The following is an 18,541-nucleotide window of genomic DNA, read 5'->3' on the forward strand; positions in this document are numbered from 1 at the left end:
AAGTTCAACCAACATTTGCTTCTATTCCCTCCCCACCATGCTTTTTAGAAAACGTCGGTGGCGTAGTGGTTAAGAGCTACGGCTGCGAAGCAAAAGGTCAACAGTTCAAATCCAACAGGTGCTCCTTGGAAACTCTATAGGCAGTTCTACTCTGTCCTATAGGGTCATTATGAGTCAGAATCAACTTGACAGCAATGGCTTTGGTTTTTGGTTTTGGCATGCCTTTTTAGATTAAAAAAATTTCTTTGATACAAATAATAGGCATCATGACAATTTCTCATACCCTTTTTCTTCCAAGAATGCAGTAAGATTTCACTTACCCATCGTGTTGAAGTCGGGAGTGATCATGTGATTTGCTTTGGCCAATTAGATGGGAGTGGAAGCCTTTAAGGGCAGTGAGTGGTTCACCGTGTTCCTGTTATCCTGCCAAAGTGATCAGTGGCGTTGGTGAGGACTCCATCAGCTGACATTTCTAAATAGAGATGGCTTACAGAAGAGCTGCTACCAACTCAAAATTATAACCAAAACATAACACTTTGTTGCTGAAATCCACTGGAATATGGGGATTGTTCACTGCTATGGCATAATCTGGCCCAGGGTGACTTATACAGATACTGGTACTTTAATAATGTTGTTGTTGTTAGTTGCTGTTAAGTCAACTCTGACTCACGGCGACTCCCTATGCAACAGAAAGAAACGGTGCCCAATCCCGTACCATCTTCATGATCCTTGGTATATTTGAGTCCATTGCTGAGACTATTGTGTAGTGCCTTCCAACCTAGAGGGCTTATCTTCCAGCACTATATGGGACAGTATTCTCTTGTGATCCATAAGGTTTTCGTTGGCTACTTTTCAGATATAGATAGCCAGATCTTTCCTCCTAGTCTGTCTTAGTCTGGAAGCTGTGCTGAAAGCTGTCTACCATGGGTCACCCTGCTGGTATTTGAAACACCGGTGGCACAGCTTCCAGCATCATAGCTACACAACAGCCACGGCAGCACAACAAACTGACAGATGGGTGGTGGACCTTGATATAGAGCGTGCTACAAAACAAACATAAATATGTGATATTGGCTTAATGGTTACACGGTAGCTGGCAAGGAAAATGTACTACATGCTAAACAGGAAAGGATCCTTCTCGTGTAGCGGCTTGATACTTGGTAAAAGTGTGACCGACAGGAAGATAGCAGGCAGTTGGTGGCATTCTCAGGGACTCTAACCATTGCCTTCGAGCCAATTCTGACTCATAGCGTCCCTATAGGACAGGGTAGAACTGCCCCATAGGGTTTCCAAAGAGCAGCTGTTGGATTTGAACTGCCAACTTTTTGGTTAACAGCCAAGCTCTGATCCACTACACCACCAGGGCACCAGGCAGCAAGATAAAATGGCATGGGAAAGAAAAAGCAAAGACATATTCACAGTGAGAATTGTGACTCAGAAGAATCGGGTATAGCCATTGCTCATAGAGTAGACTGTAACAACACAGAGAAGAAGCCAAATGTGTTAGAGAGTTGTGCTGCCAAAAGAGTCACCTTCTTGGACTAAAATAGATCCTACCTGAAACTGAAAAAGATCTGGGGATCTCAACCACAGGCAAGCTGTGAGCTGAGAGAATTGCTTAGGCCTCAAGAAGAACATCTTCCTGGTGTCCAGTTTAGTTATAGCCAAGGAGGATAACGAAGAAAAGAAGACTCACACAGAGTGTGGATCTAGGGGAAAAATGGACAAGTTGGCCATTTAGGAAAGCAGAACAGGGCCTGTTCAAGAATCATTTACTACCTACTTTTTGGGAGGACATGCGTAAAAGTCTTTTTAGGAGCTCTTCGGAATTGCTACAGACAAGTGTCCATTGTGTGGGACCAGTGTATGCTGTGTGACTCCCATTCTTCCTCTTCTAGAATGTTTATTGAAGCTATCTGTCCCTGTTCAACCCTAGTATATTGAGTTATGAGGTGTTTATTGGTGTCCAGGTCAAGAGAAGCCACAGCCAGATCCAACATCAAGATATTGCACAAACCCACACATACAAAATGGCATCCTTTACGTAATGTTCAAAAACAAGCAATAAAGTGATACATGATTAAGGCAGGCATATGGAAATTAGGGTATAAAAAAATCTCTGTGATATAAAGAGACTAAAAAGTAATAAACTTGACAATGAGAATGAGGGCGATATAAGGAGATAGGTTACAGGAAGGGTACATAATTATATACAAGTTATTCATGATATTTTACTTCTTAGTTTGGACAGCTTATTCATGGATTTTCATTATTAATATGTAAAAATCAAAATAATATAAATAAAATAAAAAAGTTCTATGCACACGCCAATAATGACAGACATAAACTAATGGCAATATTTGATTCCTATCTCTGCTGCCATTGCCCTGGAAGCAATTGTTGACTTTACTGCTAAGTCTTTTACCCTTTTGTCCCTCTTCTTTCCTACTGTAAAACTGTATTGTTTATCTCCCCCTTTCAATTATTTCTGTCCTTGTGAATTCATGCATTAAAAAAAAAAAAACCCATCTGCTATCTTTCACTGGGGTTTTGAGAAGAAGGCAAAGTAAAACTCTACCACTAGTCTGTGATTTTTAATCCTGTAAACCTAAAGTATGTCCAGAAAGACCAATCTAGTAAGTGCCTTAAGGTAAGGTGGTGTGTATGCTATCCAGTGTGTGCATGCTTGTGTGTTTATGTATATATGTATATATACATATGTACATACATGTACACATGCAAATACATATGCCTATACACACGTAAATGTAAATGCATATGAGTAGGCTGTTTTATAGGGTCCATGTGAGTCAGAATTGACTCCACTGAAATGGATTCGGATTGTGGTTTTGTATGTTATTTTCGTAATTAGGTATCATTGAGTCAGTTCTGATGCATAGCGGCCCTATGTGTAACAGAATGAAACACTGCCTAGTCTTGTGCCATCCTCAAAATTGTTGCCATGTTCGAGCCCATTATTGCAGGCACTATGTCAATCCATCTCATTGAAGGTCTTCCTCTTTTTTGCTGACCTTCTACTTTATCAAGCATGATGTCCTTTTCCAGGGACTGATCCCTCCTGATAACATGCCTGAAGTAAGAGAAAGAAAATCTTGCCATCCTTGCTTCCAAGGAGATTTTGGCTGTGCTTCTTCCAAGATGATTTGTCAACAAATGGTATATTCAATATTCTTCGCCAATACACTAATTCAAAGGTATCAATTCTTCTTCGGTGGTCTTCCTTATTCATTGTCCAGCTTTCACATGCATGAAGTGATTGAAAATACTGTGGCTTGCCAGGAGCACCTTAGCCCTCAAAGTGACATCTTTGCTTTTTAGCACATTAAAGAGATCTTTTGCAGCAGATTTGCCCAATGCAGTATGTTGTGTGGTTTCTTGACTGCTGCTTCCATGGGCATTAATTGTGGATCCAAGTAAAATGAAGTCCTTGACAGCCACAACCTTTTCTCCATTTATCATGATGTGGCTTATTGGTCCCTTTGTGAGGATTTAAAAAAAAAAAATTTTTTTTTTTTTTTTTTTTTTTATTGAGATGTAATCCATACCGAAGGCTGTAGTCTTTGATCTTCATCGGTAAGTGCTTCAAGTCTTCTCAACTTTCAGCAAGCAAGGTTGTGCAATCCGCATAAGCCAGGTTGTTAATGAGCCTTCCTCCAATACTGATGCAGAGTTCTTCTTCATATAGTCCAGCTTCTTGAATTATTTGCTCAGCATACAGATTAAATAAGTATGGTGAAATGATACAACCCTGACACACACTTTTCCTCATTTTAAACTCTGAAGTATCGCCTTGTTCTGTTTGAACGACTGCCCCTTGGTCTATGTACAGATTCTGCATGAGCACAATTAAGTGTTCTGGAATTCTCATTCTTCTCCATGTTATCCAAAATTTCTTATGATCCACACAGTTGAATGCATTTGGATAGTCAATAAAACACAGGTAAACATCTTTTTGGTATTCTCTGCTTTCGGCCAGGATCCACCTGACATCAGCAATGATATCCCTGGTTCCACATCCTCTACTAAATCGGGCTTGAATTTCTGGCAGTTCCCTGTCCATATACTGCTGCAACTGCTTTTGAATAATCTTCAGCAAAATTTTACTTGTGTGTGATATTAATGATATTGTTCAATAACTTATGCACTTTGTTGGATCACCTTTCTTTGGAATGGTAACAAATATGGATTTTTTCCATCCAGAGGGCCAGGCAGCTGTCTTCCAAATTTCTTGGCATAGACGAGTGAGCACTTCCAGCACTGCATCCATTTGTTGAGACATCTTTATTGGTATTCCATCAATTCCTGGAGCCTTGCTTTTCACCAATGCCTTCAGAGCAACTTGGACTTCTCCCTTTAATAAGATAGGTTCTTGGTCATATGCTACCCCTGAAATGGTTGACCATTTCTCAATTCTTTTTTGTGCAGTGACTCTGTGTATTCCTTCCATCTTCTTTTGATATATGGTAGTCTTTGGGTGATGCAAATGATTAAACACTTGACTAGTAGCCAAAAGGTTGGGGATTTAAACCCACCCATTTGCACCTGAGAAGACAGGCCTGGCCATCTGCTTCTGAAAGGTCACAGCCTTGAAAATTCTATGGTGCATAATTCTACTTTGTACACATGGGATCACCTTGTGTCGCCATGGACTCTATGGCTATTGGTGGATATATATATATGTAAAAAAAAAAAATGTGTATATATACATATGGAAACCCTGGTGGCATAGTGGTTAAGAGCTATGGTGGTTCGAATCCACCAGGTGCTCCTTGGAAACACTATGTTGCAGTTCTAGTCTATCCTATAGGTTGCTATGAGTCAGAGTCAACTCGATGGCAATGGGTTTGGTTTTTTTTTTATGTATACATATAGATAAATGATATCATAAATCATATTTTATTCTATAAGAAAAAGATAGAAGGTGATGGCTACCTGATGCATTTTGAACATACTGAGAAGAGATTTACAATTCTGTTAGATTTGGGGATGGAATTAAATATATGAGCAAAGTAAATAAGCAAGAGAAAGCAAAACTGTAAGAAAAGAGAGAAACAAATAATAAACTACTTAGCTCAAGTATATCAACTATGAAGACCATTATTATGGTCAGAATGTTATTGATATTGAATGTTTATGAACAAAATAGATATAACGATAATTTTAAAGCAGGTCTGGCGTAAGTGTGGTTTGGTGGCTGACTTAAGGGAGCTACATTCTCATCTTCCACTATAGGGGTGAATGGCAATGAGATGTAGTAATATGGATTATGTGAAAATAAGTAAGTAAATGTTAGAAGGTCCTGTAAGCTCTCTCAAGAAGCAGAATGATTTTGCAGAAATTGACAAGATTAATACAAGATTTATGTGGCAATTTGATGGACAAAGAGTAGGCAAAATAATTTTGAAAAAGAAGGAAGTTGAAGAATTTATACTGCCTGACGTTAAGATTTACTATAGGATAAAGCTAGAAAAATCAGAATATATATATAGGAAAAGAAGAACATAGAAGTTTCAAAAGTATACTTGCATATTTTCAATTGATTTTCTATAAAATTTGCAATGGAGGAAGAATTGTCTTTTCAATAAATCATGCTGGAAGTACTGTATATCTACATAGTAAAAGTACACCTGGGATATTACACACTTTATGTACCATATACAGAAAGTATTCAAGCAGGCCATAGACATAAATGTAAAAGCTCAAACTATCAAATTTCTAGAAGCAAACATAAAAAGAAAATCTTTTTCACCTTGAGATGAACAAATACTTCTTAGAATTAACCAAAAAGCAGAAACCGTTGAAAAATTGATAAGTTGGACTTCAACAAAATAAAATTCTGAAGACTTCAATAATCATTAAGAAAGTAAAAAGGCAGGGCATTGACTAGAAAATATCTGTAATACACGTATTTTACTTGTAGCCAGAATATGCAAATTTTCTTTCTAACTCAATAAAGAGCATGCATAAAAGAAAACAAAAAACAAACAAAGAAACCCTCTGTCAACGAGTCGATCCCAACTCAGCAACCCCACAGGGCAGAGTAGAACTGTCCCATAGGTATCTAAGGCTGTAATCTTTATTGCAGCAGACTGCCACATCTTTCTCCCTCAGAGCAGCTGGTGGGTCTGAAAGGCCAACCTTGGTTGGCAGCCTATCTCCCTAACCACTGAGCAACCAGAGAATGCATAACACTCTAACAAAAACAAATGGGTAAAAATTTGAACAGATATATCACTAAAGAAGATACACATAGCCAACAAGCAAATGGAAAGATGCTTAATACCTTTAGTCGTTAGATAAATGCAAGTTAAAACTTCAAAGCGATATTTCTACGACCTCAGTAGAATGGCTATAATTAAAAAGACTGACAATGCCAAGTATTGGAAATATGCTGCTCTTGGAGCACTCACAAATTGCTGGTGGGGATGTAAAATGTTACAGCCCTTATGGAAATCAATTTGGCAAGTTCTTATGAAATTTAGCATACGCTTCCCATGTATGAGAATTGGAATTTCAGAACACTTAACTGTGCTCATGCAGAACCTGTAAATAGACCAAGAGGCAGTCATTCAAACAGAACAAGGGGATACTGCGTTGTTTAAAATCAGGTAAGGTGTGTGTCAGGGTTGTTGTATCCTTTCACCATACTTATTCAATCTGTATGCTGAGCAAATAATCCAAGAAGCTGGACTATATGAAGAAGAACTCAGCATCAGGGTTTGGAGGACGATTCATTAACAACCCGAGATATGCAGATGACACAACCTTGCTTGCTGAAAGTAAAGAAGACTTGAAGCACTTACTGATGGAGTTCAAAGATCACAGCCTTCAGTATGGATTACACCTCAACATAAAGAAAAAAAATCCTCAAAACTGAACCAATAAGCCACATCATGATAAATGGAGAAAAGGTTGACGTTGTCAAGGATTTCATTTTACTTGGATCCATAATTGATACCCATGGAAGCAGTTGAGAAATCAAAGAACACATTGCATTGGGCAAATCTGCTGCAAAAGAGCTATTTAAAGTGTTAAAAAGCAAAGACGTCATTTTGAGTACTAAGGTGTGCCTGATCCAAGCCATGTGTGATGGTTAAGATTGTGTGTGAATTTGGCTGGGCCATGGTTCTCAATGTTTTGGCAGTCAAATAATGTGATCACTTCCCTGTTGAGATTTGATATACGATCATCCCCATGATGGGATCTGCTGTGAGTAGCCAATCAATTAAAAGAGAGTTTCCTTGGGTGGGTGGCCTGCATCGAATATAAGCGTGCATTCTGGCAAGGCTCGGGGGCTTTTTGCTCATGCTGGATCCTGCATCGGGCTCCTGTCTGTAGGGCCTGTGGTTCTTGGGACTTGACCTAGCAGCTTACCTGCAGTCTTGCCTGCCAGTCTGAGGATTCATCAACCTTCCCAGACTAAGCAAGAGCCCTGCTCTCCGACCTACCGATTTTGGTTTCCCCCACCCCTGCAGCTATGTGAATCAGGAGAAGCCTCTATTCTGCCACACGGACTTGGGACATTCCATTCTCTACAACCTCGTGAGCAATTTCCTTGCTATAAATCTCTCTCCGTATATATTTATACACTTTGCTGGCTTTGCTTTTCTAGAGAACCCAGTCTAAGATACCATGGTATTTTCAATAGCCTCATATGCATGCGAAAGCTGGACAATCTATAAGGAAGACCAAAAAGAATTGATGTCTTTGAATTATGGTGTTGACGAAGAATGTTGAATATACCATGGGAAAAAAAAAAAAAAATTTTTTTTTTTTGCTGAAAAGAACCAACAAGTCTGTCTTGGGAGAGGCACAGCCACAATACTCCTTAGACACGAGGATGGTGAGACTTCATCACACATGCTTCGGACACTTTATCAGGAGAGACCAGCCCCTGGTGAAGGACATCCTGTTTGGTACAGTACAGGTTCAGAAAAAAGAGGAAGACCCTCAACGAGATAGATTGACACCGTGGCTGCAACAATGGGCTCAAGCATAACAATGATGGTGAGGCTGATGTAGGACCAGGCAGTGTTTTGTTCTGTTGTAAATAGGGTCATTGTGAGTTGGAATGAACTCCTTGGCACATAACAACAGAACTGCCCCATCAGGTTTCCAAGGCTGCAATCTTCATGGAAGCAGACTGCTACATTTTTCTCCCTTGTAGCAGCTGGTGGGTTGGAACCACTGACCATTAGGTTAGCAGCCAAGCGCTTAACCACTGCACAACCAGGGCTGCTGCTGCTGCTTCTTTTTTTTATATATATATTTTTATTGTGCTTTAAGTGAAAGTTTACAAATCAAGTCAGCCTCTCATACAAAAATTTATACACACCTTGCTGTATACTCCTAGTTGCTCTCCGCCTAATGGGACAGTGCATGTCTCTCCACCCTGTATTTCCGTGTCCCTTCTGCCAGCTGCTATCCCTCTCTGCCTTCTCATCTCCCCTCCAGACAGGAGCTGCCCAAGTAGTCTCATGTGTTTACTTGATCCAAGAGGCTCGTTTGTCACAGTGTCATTTTCTATCTTATAAAGTCCAGTCCAATCCCTGTCTGAAGAGTTGGCTTTGGGAATGGATCCTACCTTGGCCTAACAGAAGGTCTGGGGATCGTGGCCTCTGGGGTCCTTCTAGTCTCAGTCAGACCATTAAGTCTGGTGTTTTTATGAGAACTTGAGGTCTGCATCGCACTGCTCTCCTGCTCCCTCAGGGGTTCTCTGTTGTGTTCAAAACCAGGGCTTCTTAATGGATATGTAGGAATCAATAAAATGGAGCAAATCACTGATAAACGCAATTACCTGGATGAGTCTCAAAACATTATGCTCGGTTGACAAAATACTTCAAACTGTTTCCATTTATATGAAATTATTGAAAAGGCAAAACTCATTTATGGTGATGGCTGACCAGTGGTTACCTTGTGCCATAGCCTGGGAAGGGGATGATGGTACAGGATCAAGAAGGAACAGTTAAATTGATTTTAAAATAATTTAACTTTAAAACTATTAAGGAAGGGTATAGTTCAGCATTTTTTCCTGGAAGTTACAAGTAAGCTGTGGCCCTGGATCTAATTAACAGATAATAACAATGAACAATTACTGATTATTTCGCGTTTATCAAGTATTGAGCCAAATGATTTGTGTAACTGCTATTTTATCCTCCCAGTGACCTTTTGAGTTTGGTACTATTGTCTTCATTTTACACGCAAGGAAATTGTGCTTCATTAGCATTAAACAGCTTGGCCAAGGTCACACAGCTAGTAAACATAATAGCCACTAGTCATATCCATAGATGTGGCTTTAAAGAGACCTATTTTAATTGCTATCCTTGGTCTTCTGATTCTCAGCTTTGAGCTTCTACTTCGTATTTCCTTGGAAAGAAAGCCCTTAAAGAAGTACACGCTGCTGTTATGATTTCGTGTATTTGTTTTCTCCTCCTTTGCATCCATTCAATAAATGATACTGGGAGTGTTTTAACATACAATGGAGGGGAAAAAAGAACATAAAAAATCTAGTAAGAGGAGGGTGATGGCTACTTAAGTTATTTTCATTTGTTTCTATAGTTTTCACACTTGTAGACCTTGGTGCATCGCTCCTGAGGTGGATTTGTTCTTTCAAAGCAACCTAAGCATTCAGGGTTGTTACCCCTCTGCTCAGGATCATTCTCCTGTCTCCATTCCAGGACCTGCACATCTGGGTTCTACAGTTGACGTTGGCCATGGAAAGCCCACGCTACGAGAGTGATTGATGATATCTACCCAGAGAGGTGGCATAACACGTACAGGAAGCTTAGCAATTAAATCGTGTTCGTGAGTAGGGCAACGCAGCACCACGAGCTTGCCACTGCTGATGTGCAGGCCTGCCTTCAGATAGACAGGCCATCTACTTCTCATTTTATATAGACATGAGGACAAACATGCATGTCAGCAAAGCAAGCTACTGATACTGGATTGTCCCTACTCACAGATACCATTTAACTACTTATCACCGCCATCGCCCGTCTGTCAGTTTTTGTACTGTGGTGGCTTGTGTGTTGCTATGATGCTGGAAGCTATGCTTCAAATACCAGCAGGGTCACCCATGGTAGGCAGGTTTCATTGAAGCCTCTAGACTAAAACATACTATGAAGAAAGACCTACTTCTGAAAATTGTTGCTGTTGTTAGGTGTCTTGAGTTGGTTCCGACTCGTAGGGACCCTATGCACAACAGAACAAAACACTGCCCGATCCTGTGCCATCCTCACAATTGTTGTTATGCTTGAGCCCATTGTTGCAGTCACGGTGTTAATCCATCTCATTGAGGGTCTTCCAAAATTTGCCAATGAAAACTTTGTGGATCACAACAGAACATTGCCTAATTCACTTGCTGTGGACATGTCATCAGAAGGAATCAGTTCCTGGAGGAGAACTTCATGTTTGATGAGGTAGAGGACCAGTGAGGCTAAGGTGGGCCCATTGGTAAGATGGATTGGCACAGTAGCTGTGACAGTGGACTTGAACATGCCAGGGATCGTGAGGATGATGCAGGACCGGGCATTATCTCGTTCTGTTGTACATAAGGCGGTTAGGAGTCAGAGTTGACAGCAGCTATCATCAAAGTTTATGGCCTATATTTTTTATTGTACACAATATTCTCATATGTTGGTGTGGCCTTTGCCTTCAGATTGATACCTACCCATGTTGTTAGGTACCATCCCTAACTCAAAACTCACTCCCTTCCAAAAGACTTCAATTAACCTCAACACTCTGAATCCTTTATTCAGCATGACCTAGGATTTAAGAAATAGGCCTTAAGTTACACTACAATTTTTTCACATGCTATGCTAATATTTACTGATTTTTTTTAATGTTTCCTTGAGGGTTTGCATTGCCTTTTGTCACTATTAGATTGTTCCAAAATAGGGTTTAATAAATATCTCAACTGTTGCAGAAACAGACTATATATACATGAGGAGCCCTGGTGGTACAGTGGTTAAAGTGCTTGACTGTAAATTAAAAAGTTGGCAGTTCAAAAGAAAGATGTGACAATCTGCTTCCATAAATATACAGCCTCGGAAACCTTATGAGGCAGTTCTAGTCTGTTCTGCAGTGTCACTATGAGTTGGAATTGTTTGTTTGCTTGTTTTGAAGGAGGCAGTATAATTTTTGTCTTCTGTGTCCCTAAAAATGCAAGAAATTAAACTGTGTGCTTTACCAAAACTCAGACCATCATCAGATAGTTAGGTTTCTTCTGCAACATTGTCTAATATTCTTTTCTTTCTTTGTCACCTCTTGATCTGTGATGGCTGGTTGGTTTTGCTTCCTTAAATCTCAAATCACAAGAGAAAGTATTGCTTCACTACACTGTCAAACGCCTCAATGCCGTCATAAATATTTCATAACCTCTTTTGTGTACACAACCTTCTACTCCCTGTCTTATGGTGCTCTTTGGGGCAAATTTCCTCCCATTTTCAATTGTCTTCCCTACTGTCTACCTGCATATTAGGAGCTTTTTTCCCCCCAGAAAATTGCTTCTGTATGGAAGATCCTTCTATCTTGGGTAAAATAGTCAGACTTTACAAACTGCACTCTGGTCCTTTCTAAAAAAAGATTCTGTATGGAAGATCCTTCTATCTTGGGTAAAATAGTCAGACATTGCAAACTGCACTCTGGTCCTTTCTAAGGGGAGATCTAATTACCCAACTGACGTTAGAGAATACAAACATTTTAATTCTGGACGGTGCTTATCTATTTTAAGCAAATCCATCACTTTGGAAAGCTACTTGCTCAGCTAATCTGTAACTGTCATGGAAATGTAATTTTTTTTTTTTTTTTTTTGCCTTCTCCAAACCAATAACAGGCACCTGACCTGGTAAGACCGTGTTATGCACCCATGCATTCAAGTCTAACCGTTTCCATGACAACCTATAAAACCCGTGTGTAAGTTTCCCAGCGTGCTCATTTCCCTTTTCTCTGTGCCTCTCTAGCTCTCCATTCTTCTAGTCCACTTGCATGTGATTACAGTGTTTGCAACAACTCTGTAATAGCCTTTTTTCCATTCTTGCCCTTGTCAATGATTCATTCTTGCCGTGTTAGAGGGCAGAGGCTGGGCCCCACTCAAACAGGTAGCCTCCTCAGAATTTAGTCCAGCACCTTCAACTCACTGGGCACTCCAAGCATATCTGTTGACTTGCATTGGATTAAGGTATGGTCTCTCTCTGTTTGGCACTGGTAATAGCTAAGACGTACTCATGAAGAGTTTCCCCTTCAGAATGATTAGAAAGATAAAGAGTCTACTCACTGAAAATGAGTCCAAACCAACAATTTAGATGTTTCCAAACTCAACTTGAATTATCGGCCCTCTCAGATCATTAAAACAAAAGTTTAAAGTCTATAACCTATACATGAAGGGAAGTGAATTAATGTTTACTGAGCAACTATTAAATAATAAAATGTTTTACTTTTCATTTCCCTGTGAATTAAGTGTTATCGTCCCTAGCAGATGGATAATGAACACACGGTCAGAGACTGGAAAGACTTTTCACCTGCTAGTAAAGAAAGAGCTTTAATTTAAATCCAGGCATCCTTCCTCACAACATGCCAGGGTCTCCCCTGTTTTCCTTTAGGTATATTTTTATGGATTTACATATTGGGGTCTTCAATCTGAAAGTCATGCCTGTCAGTTATGGCAATGGGTAGTCACTGTCAGGCAGACACCCAGACCTCGCAGTCACTCCAAACAAGTCCCAAGCAGAGTAATAGAAAGGCAACACAAAAACAAAACCAAAACAATAGAAAAGAAAACTAAAACCATTAGCCATATGAGGAAATTGGTTGTGTATTTCTGTGTTGTTGCCGGAGTGAAGAGTTGGGATCATTGATTGGATTATCATACCCGATGAGGAAGCCAATGGCATACACAGAGAGCACTGAAGATGGGGAGATACCCGGACAACTGGAAATAGAAAGATCAGGAGTTCTGGTAAAAGCTGACTGAAGATTCAGAAAAGGATACCAACCTAGGAATTTTATGTTAGGAAGGAAGAACCTTGAATAGTTCAATAGTGTTGAAATTTGTCATTCCATTATCATAAAGTGTGACATTCATAGTAATGGTTTTGAGTTATTCTAGAAATAGACACCCTGGGTAGCACAAATTGTATAGTAAAGTGTGAAGGGATTATGTAAGAATAGTCGGAGTTTTAAACAGCAGGTATTCCTTCTTTAATTCATTTACCTATCCACTATTTCTGGGTTCTGTACTAAAGGGCAGCATGGTGCCTGGTGCTGGGAATATAACAATGAACAAAACAAACTTACTTCTGGTAGTCACAGAGTTTAGACATCTCATGGAGACAATAGACATTGAACAATACTTCACTAAAATAAATATAAAATTATGATTGCTTCCATCACGGGAAAACACAGGATGGTAAGAGAGACTGTAAGTTAGTTTGGAAATTTTCAACTGAGATTTTAAGGCTGTGTAGGATTTAACCAAGCAAACACTATGGGGAAAAGACTTTTGGGCAGAGAGAACAACATATATAAAACCCAGAGCTTGGAAAGAATATGAAAAGATAGTTACATGAAAATAAAGTGTTGTGAATTAGTTTACTTTCCCCATACTCTTGGAAAAATGGAATTGTACTGTGAACTGATTATACTCTGCCTTGTCTAAACTTCATTAAATCATGGGGTCCATGGTTTTTAAATCTTATTCTGGAAAGAAAGACGAGATTAAAGAGGTGAATACCTCTGGAGTAAGAATTGGTCTTCCTTCTCACTTGGGTAAGTAGGTTCAGTGCAAAATGTCCGTGTTTCAAAGATGAAGGTGCACCCTGTTCCTTCACTAGCTCTGTGGTTTCTCTCATTTCCATTCTACACAAAGTCTTTTAAAGCTTTGCATTACAGAATTGTTGATGGATTAAACAGGTGCATACACACATACACAATTTATTGTTAACCATCTACCAAGCCGCCAAAAATATTCCCCCTCACCTTCAGTGGCAGGTCTAAGTTTTTAAACGGCTTGTTTCCTACCTACTCCAGGACTTGGATATTTAATCCATAGAGGATACAGCACACAAAAGTTCGCTTGTAATGTATTTACTTAACCCTACAATCTTCTTAAGTATCCACGCTGGCCCAGAGAGCCTTCATTTGTAAATGATCAGGGTTAAAGAACATGGAGAAAAAGTAATAAGTATAAAACTTAGAGCTTTGGTGTATGAAGACAAGAAACAGGCTGAAAAGATACTAATTTTTTTTTTTTTTTTAATTCACTAATGACTGAAACTACACAGAGAAAGCTGGAATGCTTTCGAGAGATTACCTTAAATTTTAGGTACTGCAACATGTAAGAGTAATTATTACTACTATGGGAAGTTAAACAATATCATCAAAGAAATGTACATTATATCGATAGACCTGGCAAAGGATGATCAGTGTTAAAACATTCTAAGTCATTGAATTAATGAGAGAAAACACAATATAGCTATATTGATGTTGAAAAAGGGAACTCAATTTGTGACGTCGCAAATATTGAAAAAATTGTAAGAAACTATTATGAACGCCTTTCTCACAAACAAGAAATCTTTGATGAAATGGACAATTCATGAAGAATATTTTTCATCCAAGCTGACTCAGTCATCTTAAATAATTGATCAATACTCTTAAGTAATTTCTGTCAGTATTTGAAAATCTATTCAGTACTTTTGTTTTTTACAATATGCCTAGGTACCCTAACAAATCATCTTACGAGATATAACATCAAAAAAAAAAAAAAAAAAAAAGCATCATTTTAAATGCATCAATGAATTAGAATACGAGTGTTTTCTTTTGGCAAAGTGAGACAAGGGAACGGGGAAGGTGAGAGCTAAAGGATACGGGGTTTCTTTTTAAGGTTTGAAAATGTTCTAACATTGACTGTGATGAGATTGCACATATCTGTGAATATACCAAAAATCATTGAAGTGTATGCTTTAAACGGGTAAATTCCATGGTATCTGAATTATACCTCAACAAATCTGTTTAAAGCACTTACTGTTGAAGATCAAAGTCTGTAGTCTTCAGTATGGATTACACTTCAACATAAAGACAACAAAAATCCTCACGACTGGAACAATACACAACATAATGACGTTGTTGTTGTCAGGTGCCTTCGAGTTGGCTGCAACTCATAGTGACCATACGTACAACAGAAGAAAACACTGCCTATCCTCACAATTGTTGCTATATTTGAGCCCGTTGTTGCAGCCACTCTGTCAATCCATCTAACTGAGGGTCTTCTTTTTCGCTGATCCTCTACTTTACCAAGCATGATATCCTTATCCTGGGATTGGTCCCTTCCGAAAACCTGTCTGAAATATTTGATACTATGTCTCGTCATCCACTCTTCCAAGGAGCATTCTGGCTGTACTTCTTCCAAGACAGACTTGTTCATAATTCTGGTAGTCCATGGTATAGTCAATATTCTTTGTCAACATCATAATTCAAAGGTGTTAATTCTTCAGTCTCCCCTATTTATTGTCCAGCTTTCCCATGCTTATGATGCATATTGCAAATACCATGGCTTGGGTCAGGCACACTTTAGTCCTCAAAGTGACATTTTTGCTTTTTAACACTTAGAAGGGGTCTGTTGCAGCAGATTTGCCCAACACAGTACGTTGTTTGATTACTTGCCTGTTGTTTCCATGGGCGTTGATTGTGGATCTAAGTAAAATGAAATCCTTGGCAACCTTAGTATTTTCTCCATTGATCATGATGTTGCTTATTGGTCCAGTTGTGAGGATTTTTGATTTCTTTATGTTGACGTGCAATATATACTGAAGGCTGTGGTCTTTGATCTTCATCAGTAAGTGCTTCAGGCCTTCTTCACTTTCAGCAAGCAAAGTTGTGTCATCTGCATATTGCAGATTGTTAGTGAGTGTTCCCCCAATACTGATGCCACCTTCTTCTTCATATAGTCCAAATTCTCAGAGTATTTGCTCAGAATACAGATAAAATAAGTATGGTGAAAGTATACAACCCTGACACACAACTTTTCAGACTTTAAACCATGCAGTATCCCGTTGTTCTGTTTGAAAGACTGCATCTTAGTCTATGTATAGGCTCCTCATGAGCATAATTAAGTGTTCTGAAGTTCCCATTCTTTGCAATGTTAACCATAAAGTGTTATGATTCACACACTCAAATGCCTTTGCATAGTCAATAAAACACAGGTAAACTTCTTTCTGATATTTTCTGCTTTCAGCCAAGATCATTTGACTTCAGCAATGATATCCCTTATTCTATGTCCTCTTCTGAATCCAGCTTGAATTTCTGGGACGTACCTGCGGATGTGTACTTGAAATGTTCTTTTTGACAATGAGTGCAACACCATTCCTCTTCAAGTTGTCATTCCTGGCTTCATAGACCATATGATTGTCTGATACATATGGCCAATACCAGTCTGTTTCAGCTCACTAATGCCTAGGATATATACCATGGATTGCCAAAAGAATGAACAAATCTGTCTTGGAAGAAGTACAACCAGGATGCTCCTTAGAAGCAAGGATGGCGAGACTACATTTCACATACTTTGGACATGTCATTAGGAAGGATCAATCCCTGGAGAAGGACATCATACTTGGTAAAGTAGAGGGTCAGCGACAAAGAGGAAGACCCTCAATGAGATGGATCGACACAGTGGCTGCAACAATTGGCTCACGCAGAGCAACAATTGGCTCACGCAGAGCAACAATTGTGAGGATAGCGCAGGACCGGGCGATGTTTCGTTCTGTTATGTATATGGTAGCTGAGTCAGAACTGACTAGATGGCACCTAACAACAACACCAACAATGCCTAGTATATCAATCTTTATGCATTCCATTTCATTTTGGATGACTTCCAATTTTCTTAGATTCAACCCTCGTACATTCTGTGTTCTGATTATTAATGGATAGGAAAATTTCTCATATTGATATACAGGTTTAACATAATTCCTATCAAAATCCTAGCAAGATAGTTTTGTAGATATATGAAAGATTATTCTTAAATTTCCATGGGAAGGCAAAGGAACCGGAATAGGTAGAACAATTTTGAAGGAAAATAAAGTGGGCAGAATCAGTCTACTTGATTTTAAGATTTATTTTGTAGTTACAATATTCAATATTGTGTGATACTGGAGGATAAATAGATACATAGATCAATGGAATAGAATAGAGAATCCAGAAAGAGTCCCATTCAGGCTCAGCCAACTAATGTTTGACAAAGGTGTAAAAGCAACTCAATGGAGGATAGCTAGTCTTTTCAACAAATGGAAACATTTCCACAGTGAAGAATAACTCTTTCAACACAAAGCTCTAATTTTTTAACTTAATGGACTAAGTTTTGATGACATAAGCTTCTTTTTTCTCCTTTATTTAGACTTATGAAAAGATCTCTGAAGGGACCTTCGTTTGGAATGAATCCATTGCTTAGAGGCTTCTGTGTATCAATCATACAAAGTTGTTTTTTGCATTCTTGAGATTCTCTTTCATTTCTATTCTAACGTGTCCCTTTAAGTGCAACACTTGAACCAAATCAAACGTTCCCATAGGAGGCCACTGTTAACCAGGTTTATCTTGGATGTAGAAATTCTATTTTCATAGATAGCAACAGCTTTTGGGGCCATAATGAGAAAATATAAAAAAAGGCTTGAGTTTGAGGGGGAAGAAAAGGGGCTCTGATCTTCTAAATTAGAGGCATCCATATTGGTACAAATGCAACAAAAAGAAACACTGGTTCTGTTTACAAAGAGAAGGACAAGGCACTACTGACTTCTCAACCCTGAATTTCCAAATGTCAGAAATACGAAAATCATCAGGATAAACAAACATGGAAAATAAATCTTGACATGCTAAATTCCCTGACATCTGTCACCTGACAGAGGCCAAACTCCGTGATCTGACACCTGGCAGATGTCCCCAGATGGTCAGATTGCAGGATCCAAGGCTGATTCCTGTGCTCTCACCATCAATGGGAAAAACAATAGCCAGCTGGGCACAAATCAGTATGATAATCAGAAATGAAACTTACGCAAGGACTACATTTAGCATGTGAGAGCCCAAGAACTGCATTGATTACCAGAGAAGCCGAGAGAAATTTGCCCCCTCAAATTTAAGCTTCAGTCTACACAATTCTATTGCCAGATATAGTAGGAAGGGGTAGTGGTGGATCAGTGGTAGAATTCTTGCTTTCCATGTGGGAGACCCTGGTTGAATTCCCAGCCAATGCATCTCATGTATAACCACCACCTATCTGTCGGTGGAGGCTGGCATGTTGCTTTGTGGCTGAACAGGTGTCAGTGGAGCTTCCAAACTAAGACAGGCTGAGAAGAAACTCCTGGTGACCTACTTCTGGAAATCAGCTAACAAGAACCCTCGGGATCACAATGGTCCCATTCCGTCACGGCTGCCATGACTCAGTGGTTGACTCTACAGCGGTTTACAAAAGCAATGCAGAGGGACTCGGATCAGTAAGGCCTCAATGGAAACTCCAGAAATAAACTGTCAATGAGCAACT

Source organism: Elephas maximus, chromosome 8, assembly GCF_024166365.1.
Source record: "Elephas maximus indicus isolate mEleMax1 chromosome 8, mEleMax1 primary haplotype, whole genome shotgun sequence".
NCBI classification, from domain to species: Eukaryota; Metazoa; Chordata; class Mammalia; order Proboscidea; family Elephantidae; genus Elephas; species Elephas maximus.